The sequence below is a fragment of the Schistocerca gregaria genome, chromosome 3, assembly GCF_023897955.1.
Source record: "Schistocerca gregaria isolate iqSchGreg1 chromosome 3, iqSchGreg1.2, whole genome shotgun sequence".
Taxonomy (NCBI): domain Eukaryota; kingdom Metazoa; phylum Arthropoda; class Insecta; order Orthoptera; family Acrididae; genus Schistocerca; species Schistocerca gregaria.
This window is the reverse complement of record NC_064922.1, coordinates 688,879,886-688,899,075: the sequence shown is the minus strand read 5'-3', so window position 1 is coordinate 688,899,075 and position 19,190 is coordinate 688,879,886. Positions and strand designations below refer to the sequence as shown.

General features: G+C 45.5%; 1 protein-coding gene across 3 annotated transcripts in view; it reads left to right on the top strand.

The window, feature by feature from the left end:
* Positions 1-19,190, top strand: part of LOC126356200 (uncharacterized) — an 878,454-nt gene that overhangs the window by 248,683 nt on the left and 610,581 nt on the right. The window lies entirely within an intron of this gene.

Sequence of the window (19,190 nt, the reverse complement as noted above, 5' to 3'; positions counted from 1 at the left end):
TTCAAACACAGCCCTAGCCAGCATGAGCGTGAAGAGGCTTGCACAGAGTCGAGTAGCGTCGAGTGCCGAATGAAATCAACCTTTGGCTGCAGACCGCAAAATTGTGATGTCTTTTTTTTCCCCCCCTCGTCATCACACTGCATATTCGCAGGGCATGCAGTGAGTGTCAGTCTGCAGAACAGCAGGGCGCTGTAGCGATTGTGGAGCCACGAACCAGGCAGCTGCGTCGCGTCGGCCGGTTGTCACTTTCGCGCGCAGCCGCGCCGTTCACAGCTGCGCGCTCGTCGCAGCTGGGCCGCAGCAGCAGCCGCTGTGGCGTGCGCACGGCACGGCTGGCCCTGGGGGACCGTTAGCGCGCCGTTAGGGCACCAGTCCGCCGCAGCTGCTGCTAGGCACCGCCGCTGCCGTCCGGTACTTCAAAAAAAGCTGCTACACGAAGGCCCCAAGGCCCGGTTCTGGGCAGCGGGAGTCTAAGAGTCACAATCTCTTACTATCACTTCCCTCGCCCTCGAATGTAGTTTGTGTCACCCTCACTTCTGTCACCGGGCTTGCCTCGTTAACTGTTCTCGTCACATAACCAACACCGGGCGTGCTAGCAGTACGACATCGCCCGCAGAGCCACCCATTGGCTTGTGACCATATCAGCTGGACCTGGTCGCATAAGTCCCGTCTCGGTTGGTAAGAGCTGATGTAGGCTTGGCACAGACCGCACGAGGCCATGGACGCAAGTCACTATTGAAGCTGGTGGTGACTCTGGGTGTGGCTGTGTTTACACGGAATGGACTGGGTCTTCTGGTCCAGATGAACCGATCATCGCTGAAAATGGTTGTGTTCGGCTACTTCGAGACTACTTGCAGCCAATCATTAATTTCAGTTTTCTAAACAACAATTAAATTTTGATGGATGACAGTACGCGATGTCACCAGCCCACAATTGTTCGTGATTGGTTTGAAGAACATTCTGGACAATTCAAGCGAATGATTTGGCCACTCAGATCTCCCAACGTGAATCCCGTCCAGCATTTATTTTCAGATAATCCGGAGGTCACTTCGTGCACAAAATCCTGCACCGGCAACACTTTCGCAGTTACGGACGAGTACAGAAGCAGCATGGATCAGTATTTCTGCAGGGGACTTCCAACGACTTGATGAGTCTATGCCACGTAGAGTCGCTTCACTACGCCAGGGGAAAGGATGTCAGACCATATTGGAGGTATCTCACGACTTCTGTCACATCTGTGTCAATTCCAAACCTCTCCGCATGAAGAGAGGGCCTTTGACGCATTTGGCGGTGATCCGTCTGTCGGACGGAGACGTTATGCTCCACGAACATGACACTATACTACACAAACCCGTCACAGTTACTTTCACTTATCAGATACACTCGCACACTCAGTTCTCACTCTTCGCAAGAGGTAGGTGACACTGTGTGCAAAAGATACAAAAAATCGTTTCAAATTAGGTGTCTGAATCTGTCCTCCTGAACATACCAGGGAACAATATCATATGACTAACGGCCATCAGTGTCTATGTATATACAGTGTCTTTATTTTCACAATAAAACGTCCTACAGAAATGAGTACACGTCTGAAGGAACGGACACCGTCACTGACGATTGGAACTTGGTAAACATTACGAAATAGATTCGCATTTTATGATTACGGATTGCTGTCAGCTGTTTGCGACACATGAAAAATTGCGTCTGACCGGGATTCGAACCTAGATTTATCGGGATCGGTCGCCTTAAACACTTATTTCTTTCATTTTGTTCGTCACTGTTCTCGGCATTTCTACCGAGCGGACGTCACATGACACTCCTCTAAGAGCATCGTGGAATACTTCACACACCTGTTTTTTTTTTTCGTTTTTTCCAGAGGCAGACAAATATTATTACATCCTCATTTTAGCCCATCGAGGCACATTATTGATGGTTACAATGTCATACATTCATGTGAAGGACATTGTATTGTGAAGAAACAACGTATAAAAATATACACGGTAAACACCAATGATGTATCCATGTTTCAAGAGGCTGAAATGACGAAATAATATTTGTCTCCCTGTGCGGGAACCGAGAGGTAATCAAGCGTAAGTGTTGTGACGAAGCCTGGATCGGTCCTGGAGGTGTTCTCGGATAGCCGAAGTGGTCGTTGGCATGGTAGCTCAGCGTGTTCGGTCAGAGGGTTAGCTGCCCTCTGTAATAGAAAAACTGAGTGAATTGATCAATAACGAACTTCAGCGGGCGTCAGGGGACGACCGCCACGAACAATTGCAACGAACTAAAACGAACAAAATGAGACTACAAAAAAAAATTGGTTAACGCGATAGCTCACGACAAGCGGAAAACCCGGGTTCGAGTCCTGGTCCGACACAAATTTTCATTTGTCGCAAACAGCTGACTTCAATGTATAGTCGCAGAATGTGAATATATTTCTAACGTAACACTACTTTTCTTTTTACACTCTCTTTTAAAGTGCTTCAGACTTTAAAAGTTTGGTAATAATAATAAACTACGTTACATAACTCGTTTTCAAATAGTAACAATTAATTGTTTACCTTGGAACAACGCGACTATTCCATTCATTTGAACAGAAACGCTGTTACATGTTCGGTATAGGTTATGAGTTCGGTGCTCAACGTTGACTTGTGGCTGACATAATGAATGACCACTGTGATATAGTATAGATCAGTGGAAAAAGCTGCGTAGTGTTGATATGATAAATCTACACGCCGTCGCTACCCCTCTTTGTATCCACGCCTGGCGTGGTCTCGTCGACTCTGAAATAGCCACATTATCTAGATGAAACCAGTACTTCACAATCAGAAGTATTGCAGATATCCATCTTCTCGTCAGGGTCCAGTAAACAGAAAGATGGATGGCGCTTTCACGGAGTTCATAAACTTTCTGCGGCAAGTGGAAAAACAGCACGCGGTCAGTATGTCAGGGAAAAAGAAAACGTGACCGAGTCACATAGTCTCGTTTCTTCATATCCCAAGCAAAACCATGACACCACACAGGACATGGAGTGGCTGTGCCACCGTTCTTCTCAGAGCCATCAGCGTGGCGAGTGCGACCTGCTGCTCCTACTTCATGACTGATGGTTGGTCCCAAGAGGACGCCTGCTTGCGGAAGCACTCTCAGCGGCGCCAAAAGTAGTGTCTAAGCAGAGGGTTGCGGGGGTTCGCGACCAGACGGCTCAAGTCAGGTGACAGTTCTGAACTTCAAATCTCTTTTCTGCCCTGAGAGTAATAACTTCTTTGATCTTCGCTATAGCTACTCATTGTTCATAAAGTGGCTGACTATGTTTTTACGTTCACTATAATTCAAACAATAATGTCAACCTCTCTTCCCTACAGTTTACCTTTGTACTAGCCCACTATGTTTTCATGCTTTGGCAAATTTCATTTCATTTTAAATTTGTGCTGCCCGGACGCCCTTCCCGTAGCCACAGCCGTCAGACAATCTAAGGAAGAGAAGTGTGTGCCATCTGTCTTTGTTATACAATAGCTTTGCTCTGTGGGTTATTGTATTGTAAGTGGTTGCGTGTGGCATTTCCTGAGGTGGAGCCAGCACAGAATTTGGCCAAACGAGCGTAGAAAACTGTATATCACACTCGGCCTGGTCGTTGTAACAGAGGAAAGTCCATTAAACCAGTTCTGGCTCACCTCCATATCTCACAGTATAACTTGCAGAACATCGAGCTATATCAGTGCTGCCATTTCATTTACTGATTACCAGCGTGGTATATAGTGCAGCTTATCCTTACAGGAGATAACCTAGAATCTATTTTATAACAAAGCAGTATCAGTCCAGAGGCAATAAAGAACACGGATTTTACTTTTAGCAACACTTTTTGCAATAGATTTTGAACTAACTTCCCAGAGAGCTACAGATTTGAACTGGGTGACAATGCAAGACCAACTCGCTTTCTTGTTGGAGTATTCGGTGCTGGATGGGGTAAGGGTGAAAATGTTTGGTAATGCCTGACATCTCGGCTGTTTTCAGGACCAGCATGTTGTGCGTGTAGCATCAGAATGCATTGCAGGCGGTGTACAAGTGGACAGGCAAGGGTTATCAGAGGTAGGGAATGAGGAAATGGAAAGAGAGAGGGGAGGGAGCAGATGTGTGCAATATTTGTGACATGTGCATACATGGCTAATTTTGTGAGTAAAAAAGCTTGTGTGACTGCTACGGTCGCAGCTTCGAATCCTGCCTCGGGCATGGATGTGTGTGATGTCCTTAGATTAGTTAGGTTTAAGTAGTTCTAAGTTCTAGGGGACTGATGACCACAGCAGTTGAGTCCCATAGTGCTCAGAGCCATTTGAACCATTTTTTGTGTGTGTGTGCTGACCACCTACCTAATAGTCGGTGTGTCCACCTTCAACACTGATAACAGCAGTAACGTGATGTGAAAGCAATGAGGCCTTGGTACAAATGGAACTCCGCACTGTGTTCCTCAAACCACTCCATGTTACTCCCGGCCTTGTAACATGGCGCATTATCTTGTTGAAGGCCACTGCCATCAGGAAACATGATCGTCAGGAAGGGGAGTACGTGGTCTGCAACCAGTGTACGGTACCCGTTGGCCGTCACAGTGGCTTGCAGAAGCTCCACTAGACCCACGGCTGCCCGCGTGAATTTTCCTCAGAGCGTAATGGAGCCGCCACCAACTTGTCTTTGTCCCACAGTATAAGTGTCAAAGGAGCTGTTCCTCTGGACTATGACGGATCTGCGCAGTCCCATCGGCACGGTGAAGAACGAATCGGGAATCATGAGACCAATTCATTCTTAGTTGCCGCTGTCGAGGTGTTAACATTGACACATGCATGGTTCGTCAGCTGCGAAGGGTTATCGTTAGGAGCGTTCGGTATACTGTGTGTTCAGACCCACTTTTACTCTGCCCATCATTAAAGTTTGATGATAGTTTCGCCACAGTCCGCCGCCTCTCCTGTTTCATAAGTCTACGCAGCTTACGACGTCCGAGATCTGTATTGAGGGGTGGCAGCCCAACCCCACGACATCTGGACGTGGTTTCACCTTCGTTTCGCCACCTGTTGCAGAAACTCACCACAGCACTCTTCTAACAACGGACGAGTCGTGCGGTTTCCGAAATGCTCGAGCCGAGCGTCCGGGCCATCATAACCTGCCCTCGTTCAAACTCAGATACATCGCGTGCCTTCCCCGTTCTACACATGGACAGTACGCTCACTGATACTACACCTACTGTGCGTGTATCTATCAGTCATTCCTCGCCAGGTGACGCTGCTGTCGCCTGGACGGGTGGCTATCGATAGAAGGCTGGTTCAAATGGATCTGAGCACTATGGGACTTAACATCTGTGGTCATCAGTCTCCTAGAACTTGGAACTACTTAAACCTAACTAACCTAAGGACATCACACACATCCATGCCCGAGGCAGGATTCGAACCTGCGACCGCGCCCGGCTATGGATAGGTCGACGATCATAATGTTCTGGCTGATCAGTATATATTAATAAAAAGTATAATCATCAAAATGTTTACAATCCATTGAGAAACTTTATATACACAACTGAGCGGTAGGAAATAATTTAAACAAAAAATAAATTTTTGCTATAACACGTTTTTAAATCAAAGTAAAAAGTACAAAATAGTTTGTCCTGGCTCCTTACAGGTTCGTAACCACATACAGGAAATCCTGAAAATTTGTGCTTGTGAATTTTTAACAATTACATATACAAGGAAAAACGTGGAACACTTACGACAGATAAGGCCCTACGTTTATCGTTACAAATCTTACAAGTATTGTCATAATTATTAATCACACACAAACAAGTTCTCATGCCTATCTGTGTGGGTTCTGAAATCAGTACGGGGCTAGGAGAAATTTTGTTCTTTGTAGTCCGATGTAAAAACGTGTTAGACTAGAATTTATTTTTATTTCAATATTTACATTTGTCCACGATAAGAAGAATATTAGTACTGGTCTTGTGGATACCGATGAAAATCGGTACAGTGCGAATGATGTCTTTCAGTAATTATCTGAGTCTATTGCAGTACTCGTTATGTTTTTATTGTGTTAATTTTTTACTGTGTACCACACGTTTTGTGTGATTAGATTTTTTTAAATGTGGAGAGGGCATCGCTGGCCGATATGGGTTTTCTTCGCCAACGATTCTGAAACAAAAAAGGCAGTCAGTCACATTTGTATTTGTGGAAGCAAAAATATACGCATTCGTGTCAGTAGCAAATGCAAGTCGTCTGTATTTAGCTACATCACTTCTTCCCCAGCAACAGACTGCAATGGATCGAGGGTCCCAACACCGGCTGATCAGAGGGTGTTGTCACCACGCTGTGCTGCTATACATCCACTTCACTGGGACGTTGTTATGCAGCCAATAACATGAAATAAGTTAAGTCAACCATCTGTAGCAAAGTTTTTCCATGGTTTTTAGACAGATACGGGAAAGTGATCTGCGTTCCCAAACATAATTGGGAACTCATTGTCTCCATATATCTGGATGACCACTAGTTCAAAAGGAAAAAGGCGGTGGCAAACAAATTGGCAATATGTTATTCGAAATGTTATGATTTTTTTTTTTGCCGATAAATGTGCAAAGGGGTTAACAGATAAGACTACTGAACAGGTTAAAGTAAGCGATATATCCAAGTTGTACCCGTAAAATTTTTATTTCTTTCGCGCTTTTACCACTGATTGTCCATTGGAGAGGTCTCTTCTTTTGTCTAAAACCTCTTCCATACTAAGCACACGTTAAATGAAGAAAGATCGCCTCAGAACTATAATTTTGATCTGAAAGTCTGCACAGAAGGTATGATGATATTCGTAACGTCATTACAAAGATTTAAAAAACCTGTGAGAAAATGAAAAAAACTGACTGCTTTATAGTATTTTGTTAATAAAAGTAGTCTTACCCCGAGTTTAGCAAGGAGAAACAAACACGAGGCCTATAGCACACTGAGTTTAACAGCTCATGCATCTAAGTTTGTAGCAAGAATAATATACAGGGAAACGGAACATAAAACTTGGGATCTGTTAAATGATTGTAGATTTGGCTTTAAGAAAAGTTAAAAGCACCAGGAAAGCAGTTTTGATCTCGTGCTTGAAAATGTGCTGACAACTCCAAAAAAAAGTCAAGACACGTTCGTAGGATTTGTCTACCAACAGAAAGCGCTTCATAGTGTAAAATGGCCCAAGTTCGAAATTCTGAGAAAACTATAGGTAAAAATGGGTAATATAAACACGTGCAAGAAGCGAGGAGAACTCCAGGACAAAACGACCCCGGATTAAAAAGATTGGAAGGCAGGGGGACAATCTGTTTCCCCTGCAGTTCAGCTTGTCCATCGACGAAACAATGACATAAACAAGATAAAAGATCATTGGAGTGATTAAAATTGAGGCTGAAAGTATATTAATGATTAGATTCGCTGCGAGAGGTAGGACTGGAGGACCTGTTGAACAGAATGAATAGTCTGTTGAGCATGGAAAGAGGGTAAAAAAGAAAGAAGACATAAATATGAGGAGTAGCTGAAATTTGAAACCACGTAGAAGAAATTCAAGAATTCTGCAATCTTGGAAGCAAAATAAAACGTGTAGGACATTGTAAGGAATACACAAGAAGTTGATTAATGCAGTACAGAGGGTACCCTGGGAAAAAATATTAACAGTGTGCTAGTATCATAGGCCTTAGTTTGAGCAAGCAATTTTTGAGAAAGTGTGTTTGGAGCGCAGCATTGTATTGTAATGAAACAGACTGTAGGAGAACTGCAAAAGAAGAAAATCGAAGTGCACCAGATGTGGTGATACAGAAGGATGTTTAAGATTAAGTGGACTGATAACATGAGAAATGACAAGGTTCTCCACAGAATAGTGAGGAAAGGAGCATCCAGAAAACATCGAGGAGAAGAACAGACAGAAGGACAGGACATCTGTTAAGGCATCAGGGACTAGCCTCCATGGTTCCAGAGCGAGGCGTTGAGGATAAAAACTGTTGGCGAAGACAGAGGCTGGAATATACACAACAAATAATTGATGACGGTGGGCGTAGGTTCCACTCTGAGATGAAGAATGGCATAGGAGAGGAAGTCAGACTGCGAGGAACCAGCCGGATGTCAGATGACAATGCATCCAGCCGGCACGAAAAAACATACGAGGCGTTATTTTTTAAGTAAGTACCGTTCTGAAATTAAAAAAAGACTTGCCAATATATCTCAATAATTGTATTTTTACATGAAAGCCTGTACCTTAATCTACGCACTGACGCCATTACAACCTGGTTCTTCCTTGTTTACGTTGTGTACTGAGCGTTTAAGGTGCCTCCGATAATCGTGAGTCCCGCCGACTGTGAAGTACGGGGTGTTGTAAGATTTCTTAGTGGTAAAGGCCTAAAAGTGATCGATATTCATCGTGAGATCTGTGCAGTTTACGGAGAAAACATTATGAGTGATAAAATGATAAGAAAGTGGGTGACAGCATTTAAAGATAGCGGCACAAATATGCATGATAAACAACGGAGTGGGAGTCCTTCGGTCGTTAATGTACACTCGTGGAAATGGAAAAAAGAACACATTGACACCGGTGTCAGACCCACCATACTTGCTCCGGACACTGCGAGAGGGCTGTACAAGCAATGATCACATGCACGGCACAGCGGACACACCAGGAACCGCGGTGTTGGCCGTCGAATGGCGCTAGCTGCGCAGCATTTGTGCACCGCCGCCGTCAGTGTCAGCCAGTTTGCCATGGCATACGGAGCTCCATCGCAGTCTTTAACACTGGTAGCATGCCGCGACAGCGTGGACGTGAACCGTATGTGCAGTTGACGGACTTTGAGCGAGTGCGTATAGTGGGCATGCGGGAGGCAGGGTGGACGTACCGCCGAATTGCTCAACACGTGGGGCGTGAGCTCTCCACAGTACATCGATGTTGTCGCCAGTGGTCGGCGGAAGGTGCACGTGCCCGTCGACCTGGGACCGGACCGCAGCGACGCACGGATGCACGCCAAGACCGTAGGATCCTACGCAGTGCCGCAGGGGACCGCACCGCCACTTCCCAGCAAATTAGGGACACTGTTGCTCCTGGGGTATCGGCGAGGACCATTCGCGACCGACTCCATGAAGCTGGGCTACGGTCCCGCACACCGTTAGGCCGTCTTCCGCTCACGCCCCAACATCGTGCAGCCCGCCTCCAGTGGTGTCGCGACAGGCGTGAATGGAGGGACGAATGGAGACGTGTCGTCTTCAGCGATGAGAGTCGCTTCTGCCTTGGTGCCAATGATGGTCGTATGCGTGTTTGGCGCCGTGCAGGTGAGCGCCACAATTAGGACTGCATACGACCGAGGCACACAGGGCCAACACCAGGCATCATGGTGTGGGGAGCGATCTCCTACACTGGCCGTACACCTCTGGTGATCGTCGAGGGGACACTGAATAGTGCACGGTACATCCAAACCGTCATCGAAGCCATCGTTCTAGCATTCCTAGACACGCAAGGGAACTTGCTGTTCGAACAGGACAATGCACGTTCGTATGTATCCCGTGCCACCCAACCCTGGCCAGCAAGAACTCCGGATCTGTCCCCCATTGAGCATGTTTGGGACTGGATGAAGCGTCGTCTCACGCGGTCTGCACGTTCAGCACGAACGCTGGTCCAACTGAGGCGCCAGGTGGAAATGGCATGGCAAGCCGTTCTACAGGACTACATCCAGCATCTCTACGATCGTCTCCATGGGAGAATAGCAGCCTGCATTGCTGCCAAAGGTGGATATACACTGTACTAGTGCCGACATTGTGCATGCTCTGTTGTACGTGTCTATGTGCTTGTGATTCTGTCAGTGTGATCATGTGATGTATCTGACCCCAGGATTGTGTCAATAAAGTTTCCCCTTCCTTGGACAAGGAATTCACGGTGTTCTTATTTCAATTTCCAGGAGTGTAAGTTTGGTGCAGAAAGGGGCCAATAAGGCGGGCTGGCTTTCGTAATGTTTGTTGTAGTGTTTTGTATGACATTGTGACCGAGCACTTGAATTACCGAAAAATGTGCCCACGTTGGGTACCGAAAATGTTGACGGATGTGCACAAAACCAAACATTTAGACAGTGCATTGACTTTCCTTGGGCGGTGCCACAACGTCGGTGATGATTTCTTAAGCCAAATTGTTACGGGTCATGAAACATGGGTGGCCTACGTCACAACAGAATCAGAGCAACAGTCCACGGAAGTTGAGTAAGAGCATTGTTTTGCTTCAAGACAATGCCCGTCCGCATGTGGCGAATCTGGCCAAAGATCTCATCACACCTTTCGATGGGAAACTCTAGATCATCTTCCGTACAGCCACGATCTTGCGCCTAGTGACTACCGTCTGTTCCTGCACCTGAAGACACATCTGGGCGGTCAGCGTCTTCAAGACGATGACGTAGTCAAAACAGTGGTGATGCAGTGGTTAAGAAGTCAGGCGGCAGACTTCTATGAGGAGGGTATTCAAAAACTGGTACAACGTTATGACAAGTGCCTCAATATTGACGGAAATCATGTAGAAAAGTAGATTAAGGTCCAGGATTTCATGTAAAAATAAAATTGAGATATCTTAGCACGACTTTGTTTTAATTTCAAAACGGTACTTACACAAAAAAACCGTATATGCTTATCTCAGGAGCAAAGCATTATATATATATATATATATATATATATATATATATATATATATATGTGTGTGTGTGTGTGTGTGTGTGTGTGTGTGTGAGGAGAGAGAGAGAGAGAGAGAGAGAGAGAGAGAGAGAGAGAGAGAGAGAGAGAGAGAGAGAGATATAGAATAAATCTCATAGCTCCCTTTCAAATTTTTGTTGAACGTTAACAATGAAACAGACGTAAGTACTAATAATGTAAGTGAAAATAAAGTTTGAAGGTGTAGCACGGACTGGAATGGAGGTAATGAACATTGCGATCCTTTACCATTTTCTGCCCCTCCAAGCTCCGTAGTGCAGAGTACCGGAAGCAGCAATGAGTGTTTGTTATAAGCAAAGTCAGACTCGGCTGCAGACACCAGCGTCGCGTTTCTGCAGCGGCGCACGGAATGTGTCGAGTTACGACCTGTCAGCGGTTGGCGTGTTGCTCGCGACCGGCACTACGGAACAGGCGTAAAAAAGATACGGCAGCAGGCACTGGTTCAGGTACGTAAACAGCGGCGCGGTGGTCGCCGGACGTAACGAGTGCCACCTGAAATAATGACCGGCTTGTCCGCGGCTGCGCCGCCACCGTCGCAGCACGCGGCGCCGCAGGCTAGGGTGGGCGCAGGTCGTCGACATGCGCGACCTCTGCCCGGCCCGCAGCGGGCGCCGGCGAGGGGCGGGGCAAGGCCCGGCCCGCCTGCATGCCTACTGCTGCTTAGCCGTTCCCACATACGATGTACTCGTCACTTGTAACCAAGTAAATAACGACTCACTGCAGTCTAGCACTAGGTCACTGCACTGATGTGACAAAAGTAACGGGATAGCAATGTGCACATAGGCAGATCGCTTACACAAGATTTACTCTACTGGCCATTAAAATTGCTACACCAAGAAGAAATGCAGATGATAAACGGGTATTCACTGGACAAATATACTATACTAGAACAGACATTTGATTACATTTTCACGCCATTTGGGTGCATAGATCCTGAGAAATCAGTACCCAGAACAACCACCTCTGCCCGTACTAACAGCCTTGATACGCCTGGGCATTGAGTCAAACAGAGCTTGAATGGCGTGTACAGGTACAGCGGACCATGCAGCTTTAACACGATATTGTTCATCGAGAGCAGTGACTGGCGTATTGTGAGGAACCAGTTGCTCGGCCACCACTGACTAGACGTTTTCAATTGGTGAGAGATCTGGAGAATGTGCTGGGCAGGGTAGCAGTCTAACATTTTCTGTATCCAGAAAGGACCGTACAGGACCTGCAATATGCGGTCGTCCATTATCCTGCTGAAATGTAGGGTTTCGCAGGCATCGAATGAAGGATCGTAACAAATCTGAAATGTAACGTCCACTGTTCAAAGTGCCGTCAATGCGAACAAGAGGTGACAGACGTGTAACCAATGGCACCCCATACCATCACGCCGGGTGATACGCCACTATGGCGATGACGAGTACACGCTTCCATTGTGCGTTCTCCGCGATGTCGCCAAACACGGATGCGACCATTATGATGCTGTAAACAGAACCCGGATTCATACGAAAAAATGACGTTTTGCCATTCGCGCTCTCAGGTTAGTCATTCAGTACGCCATCGCAGGCGCTCCTGTCTGTGATGCAGCGTAAGGGTAACCTTAGCCACTGTCTCCGAGCTGATAGTCCATGCTGCTGCAAACGTCGTCCAACTGTTCGTGCAGATGGTCGTTGACTTGCAAACGTCCCCATCTGTTGACTCAGGGACCGAGACGTGGCTGCACGATCCGTTACAGCCATCCGGATAAGATGCCTGTGATCTCGACTGCTAGTGATACGAGGCCGTTGGGATCCAGCACAGCGTTCTGTATTACCCTCCTGAATCCACCGATTCCATATTCTGCTAACAGTCATTGCATCTCGACCAAACCGAGCGAGGTGGCACAGTGGTTAGACACTGGACTCGCATTCGGGAGGACGACGGTTCAATCCCGCGTCCGCCCATCCTGATTTAGGTTTTCCATGATTTCCCTAAATCACTCCAGGCAAATGCCGGGATGGTTCCTCTGAAAGGGCACGGCCGACTTCCTTCCCCATCCTTCCCTAATCAGATGAGACCGATGACCACGCTGTCTGGTCTCCTTCGCCAACCAACCAACATCTCGACCAACGCGAGGAGCAATGTCGCTATACAATAAACCGCAAACGCGATAGGCTACAATCCGATCTTTATCAAAGTCGGAAACGTGATGGTACGCATTTCTCCTCCTTAATCTAGGCATCACAACAACGTTTCACCAGGCAACGCCGGTCAACTGCTGTTTGTGTACGAGAAATCTGTTGGAAACTTTCCTCACGTCAGCACATTGTAGGTGTCGCTACCCGCGCCAACCTTGTATGAATGCTCTGAAAAGCTAATCATTTGCATATCACAGATTCTTCTTCCTGTCGGCTACATTTCGCGTCTGTAGCACGTCATCTTCGTGGTGTAGCGATTTTAATGGCCAGTAGTGTAAATGGGCAGTGCATTGGCCGAGCTATGATTTGTACTCCGGTGATTCGTGTGAAAATGTTTCAGACACGATTATGCCCTGCGATGGGAATTAAGACATTGGTGATTGGAGCAAGACAAGTGGGACATTCCATTTCGGAAATCGTTAGGGAATTCAAATTTATGAGGTCCACAGTGTCAAGGGTGTGCCGAGTATATGAAATGTTATCAATGCGTCTCACCACGAACAACACAGTGGCTGATGGCCTTCACTGAACGACCGAGAGCAGCGGCATTTGTGGGGAGTTGGCAGCGTTAACAGACTATCAACACAGAGTGAAATAAACGCAGAAATCAAAGTGAGCGTACGACGAACGAATCTGTTAGGACAGTGCGACGAAATATGGTGTTAATGGCCTATGGCAGCAGAGAAAAGACAGCAGCGCCTTTGTGTTAATAAATAATTTTTTTTAAAAAAAGAATACAATTCAACGAAACATCATCTATATGGGTTTTCGAAGCCGAAGGCCCACTCGTGTACCCTTGATGACTGCACGACACAAAGCTTTACACCTCTCCTGGGCCCGTCAACACCGACATTGGACTATTGATGACTGGAAACATATTGCCTGGTAGGACGAGTCTCGTTTCAAATTGTATCTAGCGGACGGACGTGCGGGTACGGAGACAACCCCCCATGAAAGGACACTTCGTGTCAGCAGGGGACTGTTCAAGCTAGTGGAGGCTCTATAATGGTGTGGAGCGTGTGCAGTTGGAGTGACATGGGACCCCTGATATGTCTAAATACGACTCTCATAAGGTGGCACGCACGTAAGCATCCCGTCTGACCTCCTGCATCCATTCAGGCCCATTGTGCATTCCGACGGACTTTGGCAACTCCAGCAGGACAATGCGACACGCGCACACTTCCATTCCTACAGAGTGGCTCCAGGAACACTCTGCTGAATACTTCCACTGGTCGCCGAACTTATCACATACGAACATTATTAAGCATATCTGGGTGCCTTTACACGGGCTGTTCGGAAGAGATCTCCCCACCCTCGTACCCTTACGGCGCTATGGCCGGCCCCGCAGGATTCATGGGCTAGTTCCCTCCAGCACTACTTCATGAAGTAGTGGAGTTTACGTCGCGTCGTGTAGCGGCACTTCTCCGTGCACGCGGGGGCCCTACACGATGCTGGGCAGGTGTACCAGTTTCTTTGGCTCTTCAGTGTAGATACACTGGTAAGTTAAAACATTATGACCATTGCCCACCGCGACGTTGGATGCCACCTAGTGGCGAAGTATGTAAGCGGACCAGATACGGAAGGGGGATCACCCTAGCGAAGATGTAGGCTGCAAATGGGGAAATCCATTGAAAGTAGCTACTTTGACAAAGGGCAGAATGTTATCACGCAGAACCAGTGAACGAGTACCTCGAAACGGCGAAGCTAATCGAATGTACAAATGCTGCTGTCGCGGCCATCTACTGAAAGAGGTAGAAGGAGAGTGGAACTACAAATATGTGCTTAATGGTTGGACGTCCATGACTCTTCACAGGACGTGGGGTTCGTAAGTTTGTCTGCTGTGTAAGGTAGGATGGATGGCAATCTGTGGCATCTCTGGAGTACGAACTAGTGTTTAGTACCACACCATCTTACGTTCTTGAACATGGAACTCCGCAGTAGAACGCTCCTATGTGTTCACAAGTTGACACAACGACATCGTCAATTACGACTGCAGTGAGCACGGGACCATCGAGATTCGACCGTAGATCAATGGTAACGTGTCGGCTCTTCGGGTGAATAATACTTTCGCTACAGTATGTCGATGGTCGTCTCCACAAACACCGTCATCGAGGTGAATGGCTGCTCGAAACGCTCAGAACGCCACGGACGCAGCCTGTTTGGAGCAGTATTATGCTATGGGAGACATTCTCCTAAGATTGCATGGGACCTGTGTTATTAATCGAAGACACGCTGTCAGCTGCGAACCACCTGGATCCTTTCATGCTTGATGTCTTCTCCGATGGCGATGTCATCTTTCAGCAGTATAATTTTCCGTGTCTGGGAGCCAGAACCGTGCTATAGCAGTTTGAGGAGCATTATAGCGAACTCACGTTGATGTTTCAGCAACCAGATTCGCCTGATGTAAATCCTATGGGACCTTTACGGGTCACTGTCAGGCCCCATCACCACGTACGCAAATCAGCCGCCCTTTTTTTTTTTCTCGAATTACATGACCTGTGCATAGACATCTAATGCCACATACCTCCAAAAGCCTACTAACAAACTTTCCGATTCCTAATACCCAGAGTCAGTGATGCATTTCTTTCTAGAGACAAACAAACAAGCTATGCAGGTGGTCATAATAGTTTGGCTGACCAGTGTGCAATCTTTAACTAGTGTGTGCCAATCCGGAGGGCTAGCTGCCATGTCGAAGCTACAGTACAGTTGATAGCGTCATGAGCTGTGACCTGTCAAAACAATGGTATCAAGTGCGTGTCCATCTCCCACGAAACATATTTTTCCATCTTTTGCATTCTAAGTGATTCTGGGTCTTCATTATTAACTTAATAGAAGTATTATCTCAAAAGTGGATGACATTTATTATAAGTAAGGTATTTGCTGAAATTATTGTTGCAAAAGAAACAACTGGAATGTTTCGCCAGTGACGCTTAACGTGACGTCCAGTGCGCGTGAGAAAGTAAAAACCAGTTGCGCAATGGAAGTTTTTGCAGTGGTGAAACTGTTAAATATATACGCTTATATCTTGGTTTTAAGTATTCTCTATGCATTCCAATGATTGTGAACAGCTTCGAAAAAATCTCTTCTTCCATTCAAATCAAATTACGTAACGAATTCTGATATTGAAATCTATGTGACAAAATATGTTACTTCAGAGTGGAAGTAGTCAATGCAACATAGAGAATACGGATACGATGCATGCGCAAACTGATGAAATAGACACTGTGCGCGGTATATTCACTTTGGTACGGAATGTGGGATGAAGACTGAATTGAGTTAATGAATAACTTCTCGTATGTATCTCAGATCGTTACACAGCATTATGTAGCACTCCTCTATCAGCAATTCGGTGTTCAAGCCACAGACAAGTCCTAAACCTTCTTTGTGATTTTTTCCGCTACTCTTCAACATTCACGAATAAAGTTTTTACAGCTATTTACCCATGTCTGTTTTCGTAAAGAAACTGTGATTTTTGCCCCAAATGCATCTTAGAACTGTCGCTGGAGAGTGCTAAAGTCACAAATCACGATGACAATCACGTTCCGTGGGATGTATCAGGTCGTTGGAAATTGTGCAGCAATCATGATGTCTGGCGTGTTTCGCGGTGACTGCTCAAAATGTGATAAAATCTTCACAGAACGTCAATGAGCATCATTGCTAGAAAAGCTACGTAGTTCTAGCGAAATCTCTGTATACGAAGAAAACAGTGTTGCCACTATGCTGCACGTTGTATATGAATGATAAGAAAACGATAAGAGTTTAGAGTACGTACAGACAGACAGTTATTTTTCCTCTCGCTGTATACCCCAATGAAATAGCAAATAACATCGATACTACTGATATGATATGCCCTTCGTTATGCACTGTTGAATGGCTTGCAGGGTATATCTGCACATAGCGGACAAAGTAAAATTGTCCTGGAAAATACGTCGTGCACCTTTAGATAGAATACCCAAATTTCGGCACCAGCCCTGTGTGTAGATTTGCTGGGCTGCCTATCTTAAGGAGCATCATACATTTCTCATGCCAGTTTATTTTGCCCATACTGTAGACGTAGATGACCCTGATATCAAAGAAACTATTTTTTTATGTTACTTGATGACGGAAGTCGCGTGTGAAATTTTTTTTAGCTGAATGGTTTTGTTCAAATGACTCTTAAGTAGTCTTTTTGCGTGTGTTTTGTACTAATGGTTAAACCAGAATTCTACCGTCTTAGAACTCTTTGTTGTGAACGGTTTAACACCACCGGAGATTTACTCCAACTTCGTTAAATTTTATAACAAGTCTACTTCGTTTCAAGTAGTTCAGAAATGACCAGATACATTTGAACATTGTTTGAATCCAAGGATTAGACAGTTGAGCATATGTACAATATGGCATTGGCGTAACAAATGATATCAAAGGCATAGCAGGAAAAACGAGTTCGGTGTATCTTATGTACATTGATTATGAGAAACCATAATGCAACTTACGTTCCGCTTTCTCTATTGCCACCCACAAGAAAATGTAAAAACGTATCTCTCAGAAATGCATGTGTTTCTTCCCCTTCATTAAAGAAAGAAAGAAAGCAAAGAGTGAAAACCAAAACCTGAAAAACTGAATTCATCCGCAGGGACGAATCACTTATATCGCTTATATATTCTGTTATGCAAAAGGAATTCTTCACAATGATTTTCCCGTTAAGAGTAACACGTTAACTGGCGAATATGGCAACTGTGTGAAGGAATACTTGATAATGAATACTGCGTGCCAGCAGTTCACACATTTCATTTGCACGCTATACGATTACATAATGATAAAAATAAACTCAGCGACGATACTACTACAACATAGGCCATTCAGTTCAAAAATGATTATCCTTCGTCACGTCACTTTAGTAAAAAGTTTTTTTCGTATTATTCCCTTAATACTGTAGAAAGTATATACACATTACTTTAAGTACTGCCTGTACGCACATGATGTATTAATCACTATAGTAACCTTCAGCCTTCAGATGATCTTTACGGCAAAACCTGGTCTCTCGCTGTTGTTTCCAATTCTCACGTTCCTTTTATTAAAAAATGGTTCAAATGGCTCTGAGCACTATGGGACTTAACTTCTGAGGTCATCAGTCCCCTAGAACTTAGAACTACTTAAACCTAACTAACCTAAGGACATCACACACATCCATGCCCGAGGCAAGATTCGAACCTGCGTCCGTAGCGGTCGTGTGGTTCCAGACTGTAGCGCCTAGAACCACTCGGCCACTCCGGCCGGCTTCCTTTTATTCTTGGCGTTTCCTTATCATGGCGGAATACGGCTTTCACCGTCGTGCTTGCTCCAGTCTCCTCTTTAGAGCTCTTGTTTCATTAGCAAACATCCATTTTACTTCGGAAACAATGGGATCTGTAGTACACACAATGCAGTAATAAATCAAATGAAATAGCCGAGCCAATATATGAAATTCGTGGCTCGAGTACAATTAATTATCTTTCTTCTTTATTTTCAGTGAATCAGATACATTTAAAAATGAAGCGACAAATTCTGATATGTAATTCTGCTTTGGACTGGGTAAAGTTTTGCGGCAAATTCCAGTTTTTCGCTGCATTTTTCATTTAGCAGCGCTGCGTAACACAAATTGGTTGCAGAAACACTTCACGATAGCTGTGCTGGTTTTCCGGATGATTCTCGGTACAATTCTTTCTTTGCACATGTGAAACACTTTTAGCACTCGCAGTATAATATTTTTCGACAGTCAAGCGCTACACCAGTCTCTCTCGTCGCTGGGTCACTGATATGCTACATGTTCCTCCATGTCGTTACGTACGTTTGTTCAGTAGCAATCACTGTGCACTGCAAATAAGTATGAAACAGCGATAAATTTTACAAATTTCACTATAAAGACTGTTCTTCAACAATCGTAAGCACCATTTGATACAACTCGATAAATGACCCTTCTGATCTGTGGCCTTCAACTATTCTACATAAAACTACGTCGCTGCCACATGTCCTGTAAAGTCGTCTGTCTACCTTCCACTAGCGTGTCGCTTCGGTGTGTCCCTTCCTTTAGCAGCCAGCTAAAACTAGGTGCGCGTCCCGCCTAATTCCATCTCATTTTCATTAGAGTCATAAATTCGTCTTTCACTCCTCTCTGTTCAGTGATCAATTTGTTTTCGTAGGCACTGTACATCTGTCCGTCGCCCACTGAGCATGGAAAGCCCATATGCCATTGTCACTAGTCAAGCCCGCTAGTACTTTATTAGCCCCATCGGAGACTGGCTTTCAATAACCTACGAAGGTTATTCTGAAAGCGAAGAACATTAGTATCTCC